The sequence below is a fragment of the Labeo rohita genome, chromosome 5 (genome assembly GCF_022985175.1).
Source record: "Labeo rohita strain BAU-BD-2019 chromosome 5, IGBB_LRoh.1.0, whole genome shotgun sequence".
Lineage (NCBI taxonomy): Eukaryota > Metazoa > Chordata > Actinopteri > Cypriniformes > Cyprinidae > Labeo > Labeo rohita.
The window spans coordinates 40,310,462-40,321,350 of record NC_066873.1 but is presented as its reverse complement, the minus strand read 5'-3'; the positions used below and the strand labels follow the sequence as shown (position 1 = coordinate 40,321,350).

Below are 10,889 nucleotides of genomic sequence, written 5' to 3'. Positions count from 1 at the left end.
CCAGTAGTGAGACTGCACTGACATAATGATGTAATAAATATTAACAATGCATTGTTATAACTCCATAGCTCAATTCATACGTTTACTGAAATCTAATTATGAAGATGTCAGATATGAGTCTTTCAACTAAAACCATTTATACCTGCAGTGAATGAACAAAGAGTTCAGGGCTAATTAAAACACTGACAACCATAGCATTGTGTTACTAAATGCATATGTCATTTATTAAGGGAGCTCTCTCATTTTTCATACATCATAAGAAAGCGGATTTCCTTCCTACACTGTAAAAAGTAATACCTAGATCTAACTTATAAAAAGTGAGGCAAGTGGCTGCATTGGATGTTTTAAGTTGAATCAACTTGCAGCATTTTTTAAGTATAATAAACACTGTAACATCACTTAATACAAACACAACAAAATCAAGTTGAGTTAACTAATAGTTCTAGTATTACTCAGTTAGATAAACCTACTTTTCTTGGTACAGGTAACTTATTTATAGGTTGCTACAAGTAACTTGTACTAATTTTAATTAGGTTTTATGAAGTTTATGTTCTTAGTAAAATTAACCTAATCATATGTGAATAAACATTTTAATTGAATCCTGCCTATAACCTCAGAAAATAAAAATAAAAATGGCTATATAGTCTAAGTACTACACTAATTAACTTTACATAAACAGACTTTGTCAATAACAATTACAAATTAAATTCTAAATAAAGAAGAAAAAGATGGGAAGATAGATTGAAGACAATAACATTTATTCAAAGTCAACCAGTGTCACTTTTAACAGGGACTACAAAACAGTCAATAAATGTGGCTGCACATGTGCACCATAATATAAAACAAGCACTGTATACAGTAAGTGCATTTTCAACCTGTTTTGAACAGTAAAGTAAAATATCCAAACTGCCCAATCTGCAATGTTTAGATAAAGGTACATGTGAGCCATAACATCACATTGTATCACACTGGAACTGCATTGCCAGATGCCATTGAGAAATCACCTAAGACAACTTGGTCAGGAGATTTGCATGCTTCGATGATGGCTTCGGACGCATGAGGTCCAATCCCACAAAGAGCCTCTGATATATCTCAAAAGTATACACCCGTTTTGAGGGATACTTGAGGTCGAGGCATAGGTAAGTCCAAACAGAAGGCATCATGCTTTCGACAGGTTTGGCACATCTCTGACCACGGGCTGTCCTGGGAGACAAAAAAGAATCAAGAGTTTGGTCAGACAAACAGGTATTGAGATGAATATAGCAGAAAGGTAGAAGACAGATAAGACACAAAGTCAAAATTGTACTTTTTTGCTAAAGGTGGTGAATACTACACTATCATGATCTACTGTAGCATGAGTGTTGTCTGCTTCAAAGGATGCATTACAATAAAACAATGCGATTGTCCTTGCCTGTACCTGATTGGTCATCATATTACTGTTTATTAAGCTACAGAGTTTAAATATCTTTCAAGAGCAAATGTAATTACCCCATATTATCACAATATTAATACATACAGACAGAAAAATAGACAAAGCCCAATACATACGTGGTGGACACTGATAAGGTCTTCCAGGCTCTCCCCCATATACTTAATCAGGCATCTCAGGGCCACTTCTCTCCTTTTTCTCAAGTGATATGCCACTGATTCTCAGGAAGTCTTCCCAGATCTGTAAAGAGAAGTATACCATCTTAGTTACATACCAAAAGAAAATTTTTTTTAGCTGTGATTTAAACAACATGAGAGTTTTGGATACAAATTAGTTTTCAGTCAAGTGAAAATCATGGACTGTGCCAAGCAGCAAAGGAACATATTCACTATATAGTTATTTTTAAGTATGAAAAATGCAAGAAAGAAATGTAATCTTTGGTCAAGTTTGTTGCCTTATATATTCACAACTATCGGCCATTTACCATAATTGAGCAATGTGAAATTCAACTGAATGTAGCATAGCATAAAAGAAACAGAGTATGATGGTGAAGAAAGTTTGAATTATAGTTGTATTTTTTAGCCATACCAGTAACGTTAGATGACAGAAGTGGATTTTAGCTAGTCGACTTAAGTTTACCTGGTTCAAAGAGGGCAGGCCATCTTTCTAGAAGATTTGGACATTTCTATTTTAAGACTACTTTGGCTTTAATTTTAACAATAATATTACTTTTAATCGTTAGTTTGTGTTAACTTAAACTAATATTTGACATTAAACGGTAAGGTAAAAGTCCTAGACAAAACAAGTTAACATTAGTACTACGCTAGTTAAGTTAACGCTAAGTAATGATTAAAACGGATATTATTGGTAAAATTAAAGCCAAAGTAGCCTAAAAACACATAGTACGCATGACTACAGCACTTACTAACAACACGGTCTCAACCACCGTTGTCTGCCGATCGTTGCCTACAAGACCACACTGCTTCTACACTGTGCAGCCAACTTAGCTTGCTATGTGTGCAGGATAGCTAGATATACAGTACAATTTGCAAACCTAGCCTCAGCCTCTCTAGTGGAGTAAGCGATTTCACGTGACTTTACATCACAAATCATTCGGCTAAATTTGCTCAACTTACCGTGTTAATCAGTCTCTGTAATTCAGATCCGCTGCAGCGAACAAACAGTTGAAGTGCCGAGGAAGATGCTGCATCTGCCTGGGAAAGTCTCCGCCAATGAAAAACTTACAATAATTTTGAAATATTTACGTTTGATGAACACACCTGCCACATCGACAGCAGCTCTAAAAAAATGTGTACGTCAACTCACTTTTATAACATTTCTTGTACACAACAACCACATAGAAATAACTACCCAAATAAATTGCAATAGTTTTATTTAAAATATATTGTTATATAAAAACTGATATATTTTAAGTAAAGAGGAAGTATATTGATACGTTTTAGTATAAAACAAATAAAATAAACTAGATTACAGCTATTTAAAGTATATAAAACCTACTTTGTGGGTGTAGCACTTTTTACAGTGTATTTAAAAAAAAAAAAAAAAAAAAAAAAAAAAAAAAAAAAAGTTTATTCAACTATAATTAATCAATTTCAAACTATGGCAATGCTGTAAAATTGTTGTTATAGACGCACCGAAAATAGTTATTATTTTCATGTTATGACCAATATTAAAATGTAACACTCTTTTGTTTAAATAAGTTAAAAATAAAGCACTTAAGAACTAAAAATCAATCCTTTTAACTGAGTTTAGGCATCATAATGTATACTACCAGTTAAAACTTTTAAACTACCAGTTAGAATTTTTAATATAAGTCTCTTATGCTCACCAAGGCTGAATTTATTTGATAGAAAAAAAATACAGTAAAACATATAAATAATAATGTGAACATAAAAAACAATGTGAAATATTATTACAATTTAAAACAACCATTTTGTATTTGAATATATTTTAAAATGTAATTTATTCCTGTGATGCAAACCTGAATTTTCAGCATCATTACTCTAGTCTTCAGTGTCACATGACTCTTCAGAAATCATTCTAATATCTTGTGCAGCTTAATATTTTTGTGTAAAAATCATACATTTTCCCCCAGAAGAAAAGCATTTATTAAAAATGGAAATCTTTTTTATTATACATTTATTTACCATCACATTTGATCTAATGTCTTTGCTTAATAAAATTATTAATTTCCTTAACAAAAAAGTCTTACTGAACCCAATGGTATGTGTACAGTTCGCTAAAGACTTAAGTTTATAAAAGTATATATTGTATATGATACTGATGTTAATATTAGTAAAATTAAAAGAAAACATTAATGTAAAAGTAATTGTAAATAACCAATAAAGAATCAATATCTTGTGCATCTCAACGTAATTCAAGAACTTAAACAATCATTAGGTAATTTACATAACACTTTAAAGGTAGATTAACAAAAACAGCTATTTAAAATTATAAATCACTATGAATTCACATAAAACAAGGCCATCTAACTCAACTGCAAACCTTCCCTTAGAGCCAAAAAAGGAAGAAAAATGTCACTTTTTTGTGCAAGACATTACAAGGAACTTGAGGAAAAATATCACCTTCGACAGAGCAAACCAGTAGAGAATTACAACAGGGAAAAATAAAACACAACATGATTTATCTATATCCTAAAAGCAGTACGCACAGATAAAATATGATTTGTTTTTTCACCGCTGCAGTACCGAACTGCGAGTCTCAGATGTCTACATGCTCCTCACGCAGCAGTACACTGGAATAAAAGAGCCATATCCTACTGCAAAGCTCATACGGGATCAGGTGTTAACCCCCAGATGGTCTTTCTTCACACATGTTAGCTCAACAGCAGACTAGATCAAATAACCATTTACAGACCCGTACGGAGAGACCAGTGAGCCTGTTGAGTCCTGAGCATCAGACTCTCAAAATTTGCAGACAAGAACAGCTCAGGTTCTTGTTGACAGGAGTACCATGGCAGAACAACCCTAAAGTCAAGCATCGGGGACTGCAGACACTGAGTATCCAGGAGATTGCAAAATTATCCATGAAGGGCTTCACATTCAGATTCATCTTTCACAATTTAAAGGCAACGTGAGCCTCTGTATGAAGGGGAATACACAAGCATGCTCAAGACGTTGAAGTGTCATGTCAAGAATCCTGACATGTGGTACGCTTGTATTCTACAGTCAACTATTTCTTTTGAACTTTGCTCTAATGCATATGAACAGCATTTACGTGTACGTACAGGACTTCCTCTAATTATTCCCTGTGAGGCCTATAAGTTCTTTGATGAACATATGCTATTGAATAATCCCATCCAAAATGATCCCACAATTTTCTGTATTCCTTTCATAGAGTGTATTTCTAAGAGTTTTGATTAAGATCTAAGTATAAGATTCAAACGTGAAGTCATCTTTATAGTTAAGCCAGCTCTTTTATCACATTTCTAAAGATGCTATGAGCTATTTTAGCCACTTCTTGTTAATGTATTCATCACGCACAGCCAGAAAACTACATAATAGTATCCAGAAGGCTCACTTTTGTCATTGAAAGTCATTATTGTGTGCCGATTATGCTAATAAATTTACATGATCAAGTAGGCCTTAAGGTCCAGATGGAATCTGCAGACATTTTTTACCAATTTTCTGCATTGATTTGCACAAATCTGCTGAATTTATTTAAATATGGTTTTCCACACAAATTACATGTTATGTACAAATTTTCAGGTTTTTCAGCTGCAGGCGTCACTATATACACATTCAATAAATTAATACCTGAAAAAGTAACAGATGTATAAATCCAGTGTATAAATTCGAAACTAACACGTGAGCCTAGACCACAAAACCAGTCATAAGTAGCATGGGTATATTTGTAGCAATAGCCAACAATACATTGCATGGGTCAAAATTACTGATTTTTCTTTTATTATAAAATCATTACAATATTAAATAAAGATCATGTTCCATTAAGATGTATTTTGTAAAATTCCTACCGTAAATATTTTAAAACCTAATTTTTGATTAGTAATACGCATTGTTAACAACTTAATTTGGACAACTTTAAAGGCGACTTTTTTTTTGTTTTGTTTTTTTTGCACCCTCAGATTCCAGGTTTTAAATATTTGTATCTCAGCCAAATACTGTCCTATCCTAACAAACCATTTTATCTTATAAATAAATAAATAAATAAATAAATAAATAAAATTATCTTACTGACCCAGTGACACCAAACTTTTGAATGGTAAAATATAAAGAACAAACAGACCGCAATATGTTTAGATCACATTTCCCACACAAAATAGATATTCAGGGGGAAAAAAACGTACATTATCAAAATAATATATGTACGAAGCACTGACAGAACATGTGACAGTTCCATTAACTGTACAGTACTGTCTGGTTAATGAACAATAGCCAGAGAAACATTACCTACATTTCAAAGACGCTCACCAACTCAAACATACAAGAACACCATCAACAAAAACAAGACGTGTTACTGAATGCTCAAGCTAGCCAAGTACACATTTCGATAAACCCACTGTAAACAATAGATAAATGTGGAAAAAAAGCACTTACCTATTTACCTGGCGTGAAAAATCCACCTCACCTGTTCAACATCTCCAGCGTTTTCTTCACGCGCGTCACTGCAATAGCGTAACTCAGGCCTAGATAGCGTACCTGAAAGACCACACCCATCACGCACAAATACTGTAATTTGATTGGCTGATGAACATGAACGTGATTCCAAATCAATAACGTCAACGGGGTGAAGCTCAAAAGCACCAGCGAAACGCAATAAATAAGAAATAAATACTCATTCGATGAACGTATGCACTAACGAGGCGTCCAATCCCACGGAATCAGGATTAGAAAACATCGAAAAAAGTATATAGGTAAATAAACACAAATTAAAGTGAAATAAAAAATATTTTTAACTTTATTTTATTTACTTAAACACGATCTTTTTTATTTATTTAAATCTGCGTAATTTAAAGTCAGTTGTTGTGGGGGAATTGTTAAGAAGAATTATATCAGAAAAACATAAAAACACAGGATTCAGAATTATAAAAAAAAAAAAAAAATCGCCCTCCAGAGACCTTTACCGAAAATGTCATCACCAAAAAGACCGTTTCTGATTAGCCAGGTCGTAATGGCTTAGTGCAAAGGCTGTAATAAATGTATTTTTAGAGTACTTTGTTGATAATATTTGCATTATGGTTATGATAATATGAGAGGAATATCCTTAATTGTCATTAAAATAATGCCCCAATGCAAAAACATGTTACTGTCATAAAACATGTTGTTTAAAGGAGAAGTACACTTCCAGACAAAGATTCACATATAATGTACTCACCCCCTTGTCATCCAAGATGTTCCCTGGTGAAAAAAAACAGCATATGCTGGTAGGTATGTTTTGAAGCTGGTCCTTTGCTGGTTTATGCTGGTGATGTTGCTGGTCAAGGACCAGCATAAACCAGCAAAGGACCATCTTAAACCAGCAGTCGTAAAAAAAAATTATGTTTTTTGAGGAAAACATTTCAGAATTTCTCTCCATATAATGGACTGATATGGTTCCCCGATTTTGAACTTCCAAAATGCAGTTTAAATGCGGCTTCAAACGATCCCAGATGTGGCTGTAAATGATTCCAGTCGAGGAATAAGGGTCTTATCTAGTGAAATGATTGGTTATTTTCATAAAAATAACGCTCGTCTTGTCTTACTCTGCCTGGACTGTTTTTTGTTTCCAGTTCATGACAGTTAGGGTATGTCGAAAAACTCTCTTCTCATGTTCTCCCTCGACTTCAAAACCATCCTATATGACTGTTTTACCTTTTTTGTTAAGGGTGTTTGATCTTCTTTGCACGTTCACTTTGTGAAGACTGGGTTGAAACTACTGCAGCGATGTAGGATGATTTTTAAATAATTTTTGAAGTTGGGGGAGAAAATACGATTGTTTTATACAAGTTTTTCGACATACCCTAACTGTATTAAGGCAGAACACAGAGTTCAGGAAGAACCAGACAAGACGAGCGTTTGAGATCAAAAAGTATTCAAATTGTATTTTTTTAATGAAAATAACCAATTGTTTCGCTAGATGAGACTCTGCTTCCTTGGCAGGGATCGTTTACAACCGCGTTTGGGATCGTTTGAAGCCGCATTTAAACTGCATTTTGGAAGTTCAAAATCGGGGCACCATAGAAGTCCATTATATGGAGAAAAATGCTGAAATGTTTTCCTTAAAAAAATATTATTTCTTTACGACTGAAGAAAGAAACACATGAACATCTTGGATGACTAGGGGGTGAGTACATTATATGTGAATCTTTGTTTTGGAAGTGGACATCTCCTTTAAGTAAAAGATCATTTCACATTCATTTCTGTTGATTTGCAGCTACAATATGACCTGACCATTGTCTTGGCAGATTTTAGGAGGAATTTGTGCTCTCGTGGTGTAAGGCATATAGTACTTAAAATATGATCTTGTGTCTCCCATTTGTCATTGATGTGTGTTGTTTGTGTTAAAACTCTTTGTAATCATTACCTTTGAGCTTTCTTCTTTTGCCCTTTCCTTTTTATGCCTCGTTCTGTAATCCATCCATTACAGGTCTCATTTTGTCTCCGTTTCTTCCTTTGCCAAGCGTTCCTCTCGAGAGTTTGGATTTGCTGCTTGGTTTTTCATTCCCACCAGCTTCTGCACATGGGTCCTACCAAATGGATTTGAAGTATTCCCACTTCTCTACACCTGACCTTGAGTTTGTTGTTTACTGCCACATTTTTTGAAGTGGAGGGAAGAGTTCTCCCTCTTGAACATTACTATCACCCTGGAAGAATGGAAAATGTTCTAGTTCCTCCTATTTTGTATTAGTGAGTACTTCTGCATGTGTCGTTGTGACCTAGCCTCTGGTTCACCTTGCAGTGGATGTGATTGACGCTGGTGAGGTTTCCTTTTTAGAAAAAAATATATTTTCAAGTAGCTCATTTCCAATGCATGCAGCCTACTTAGTAGGCAAAAGCTTCCCTCTACCTGTATTTCACAGATGATGTACAGAGATATGTCATATATAAATGATTGTTTTTCTGTGTTTCTTGCTTTTCTGTCCTATATGTGGCTGCATCTCTTATTGATTGATGAAGTAAATTCTTAATATAAACGATAAGCCTTTTGTCAGATTTGTTACTCTGACATACAAGATATGAACACTGCAGAGACCTGTGCAAAGCTCCTTTTTATTCTTCACACGTAGTCGGCTAGCATTTTATTTATTTCCTTTTGAATGATTTCATTTCAAATTATTAGTTTTTGATTGCTTTGTTTTTATTTGTCTTGAAATCCCTGGCCTAGGAGTGAAGAATACATAAACAACCTGGATACTGGTTTAACATCTCAACATTTCCAAAACCATCAATTATTCTGTCATTTTCTGACTAAAAGTGTTGGGGAATGTTACTTTTAAAATGTTCAAATATGTTACAATATTCTGTTACTTATAAAAAGTAACAAATTCTAAAAGTTGAGACTTTTAAACAGCACAAAACTATTTTATCTTGAAAGATCAATGAACATGCATTAACTCAGGGCAATTTCTGGCAAATATTTTTAAGGACTAAAACTCTCCTGACTTCTAACTTCCATTTGATACTAAGATGAAACCTATGCTACCAAAAATCTTTGAATTATGGAAACAAACACCATATGAGAGAGTACTTTATCTCCCAGATTTCTCCTCCTCTCGGTTTTGATTTCTTGGGATGCTTTCGTTTCTGACATTCTGGAGAAATAATGTGGCAGCTCAGGTGCTTTGTTGAAGAAACACCTGGCACTGAGTGAAAACAAACAGACACACTCAAACGGAAATGTTCCAATCAGACATATAATAAGAGACAAATTAGTCAAACACACTATGATTTAGTAGCTTTTACCTGCTCTGTTTTCCCATATTATTCTACTAGATTTCACTCTGTGGTGCTTTTGAATGTAGCGTATAACACTGAAAATATTCATAAATATATGAAAAAATGTATCACAATGTTTTCAGCATTAATAATAATATTCATAAAACAATGAATAAATAAACAATAAAAATTATTTGATTTTTGAAGACTGGGGTCAGCTTTGCATTACAGAAATAAATTACATTTTAAAAAATATTTAAATACAACACAGTTATTTTAAGTTGTAATAATAATTCACAATATTTCTGTTTTTACTATATTTTGATTAAATAAATGCAGCCTTGGTGGCCATAAAATAATTATTTTTATGTTTATTTTTATTTTTATTATTATTATTATTATTTTAAATCTTACTGACTGTAAAAATTTTCCTTTAGGGTAAAAAATGACATTTATTATGTTTCGGGCCGGAAATTACCTAGGGCTTGTGGCAAAAATGCCACCAAAATGAACAAAAATGCTCCATAAATTCAACATAAATGGGCAAAAAATGCCCCTGCACAATTAAACAACGTATTACGGCTGTCGTGATTAAAATGAAAATGAAAAGTGTCGATTCGCGGAATTACATTTAGATTCGCCCACACTGCATTAGATTTACGTGCTGTTTTAGTGCAGTGTTGAGCTACCAATCAAATGCATTTCTGTTGAATTTAGGAATGCATTGGCCAATCAGAGACGCTTAGATTAGTCAGCGCTGAAAACGGCGGAGCTGTTGTTGATTGCGCATGCAAATATTGCCCCTTAATGGCCCTGCTATGAGATTCACATTACACTCTTACGTATTCTGTGAACGTTTGTTCATTTTGAAAAATTTCTTTATAATCAGTGTTGTTTTGCAGCTCAGACTGGAGCATTTGGGCATTGCGTATGAGAAGACAGATTATGAGCATCATGGGGGCTTTTGATTACTATTTAGCCCCCAAACCACTCAAGATAACATTGATTTATGTGACCGGGTAGAAAATATGTGTTTTCTATAGCCTGTGGGAGAGGAATGAAAAGAGAAACGGGACCCCGTCGAGGATTAATAGGGAGCACTATCATTTGTACACAAGTTTGCCCCAGTCTCCAATCTGGAATCTAACTGTGTGCGGAAAAAGCACCAGAAATAGATGGATCCTCACTGCCATTTAACAGCCTACAGTTATAATAGCAGGCACACATGATATCAAATTCTATTGGGGTTATTTATTTACAGTACTGTAGATTCAATAGCTCACGGTTGAAGTCCTGATGGTTTACTTACTTACGGTCTAAATGAACATGCACCTGTCTATTTTGTGCCTTAGCACCTGGAAAGAGATATATGAATAGTACGATAGTCAGTTTACACAGAATGCAGTAGGGTCTATTTTGGTCTGCAGAGAATATTTCATACAGTTTTTCCCATACCGGTACATCTTCCATGAAATATCACTAGCATTGTGAAGACTGCATGGTAAGCAATTTGTGTCAATGGTAATCTTGCACAGCGGTTGGTG

The 10,889-nt window shown here is 34.1% G+C and overlaps 1 long non-coding RNA gene across 1 annotated transcript; it reads right to left on the bottom strand.

Annotated features, from left to right (window-relative positions):
* Positions 1-741: 741 nt before the first annotated feature.
* Positions 742-2,706, bottom strand: LOC127165741 (uncharacterized). Its single transcript, XR_007827811.1, has 3 exons — positions 2,566-2,706; positions 1,549-1,669; positions 742-1,203 (listed from the first exon to the last, which is right to left on the bottom strand). It is a non-coding gene; the product is annotated as an uncharacterized LOC127165741 (long non-coding RNA).
* Between the last annotated feature and the right edge of the window lie 8,183 nt (positions 2,707-10,889).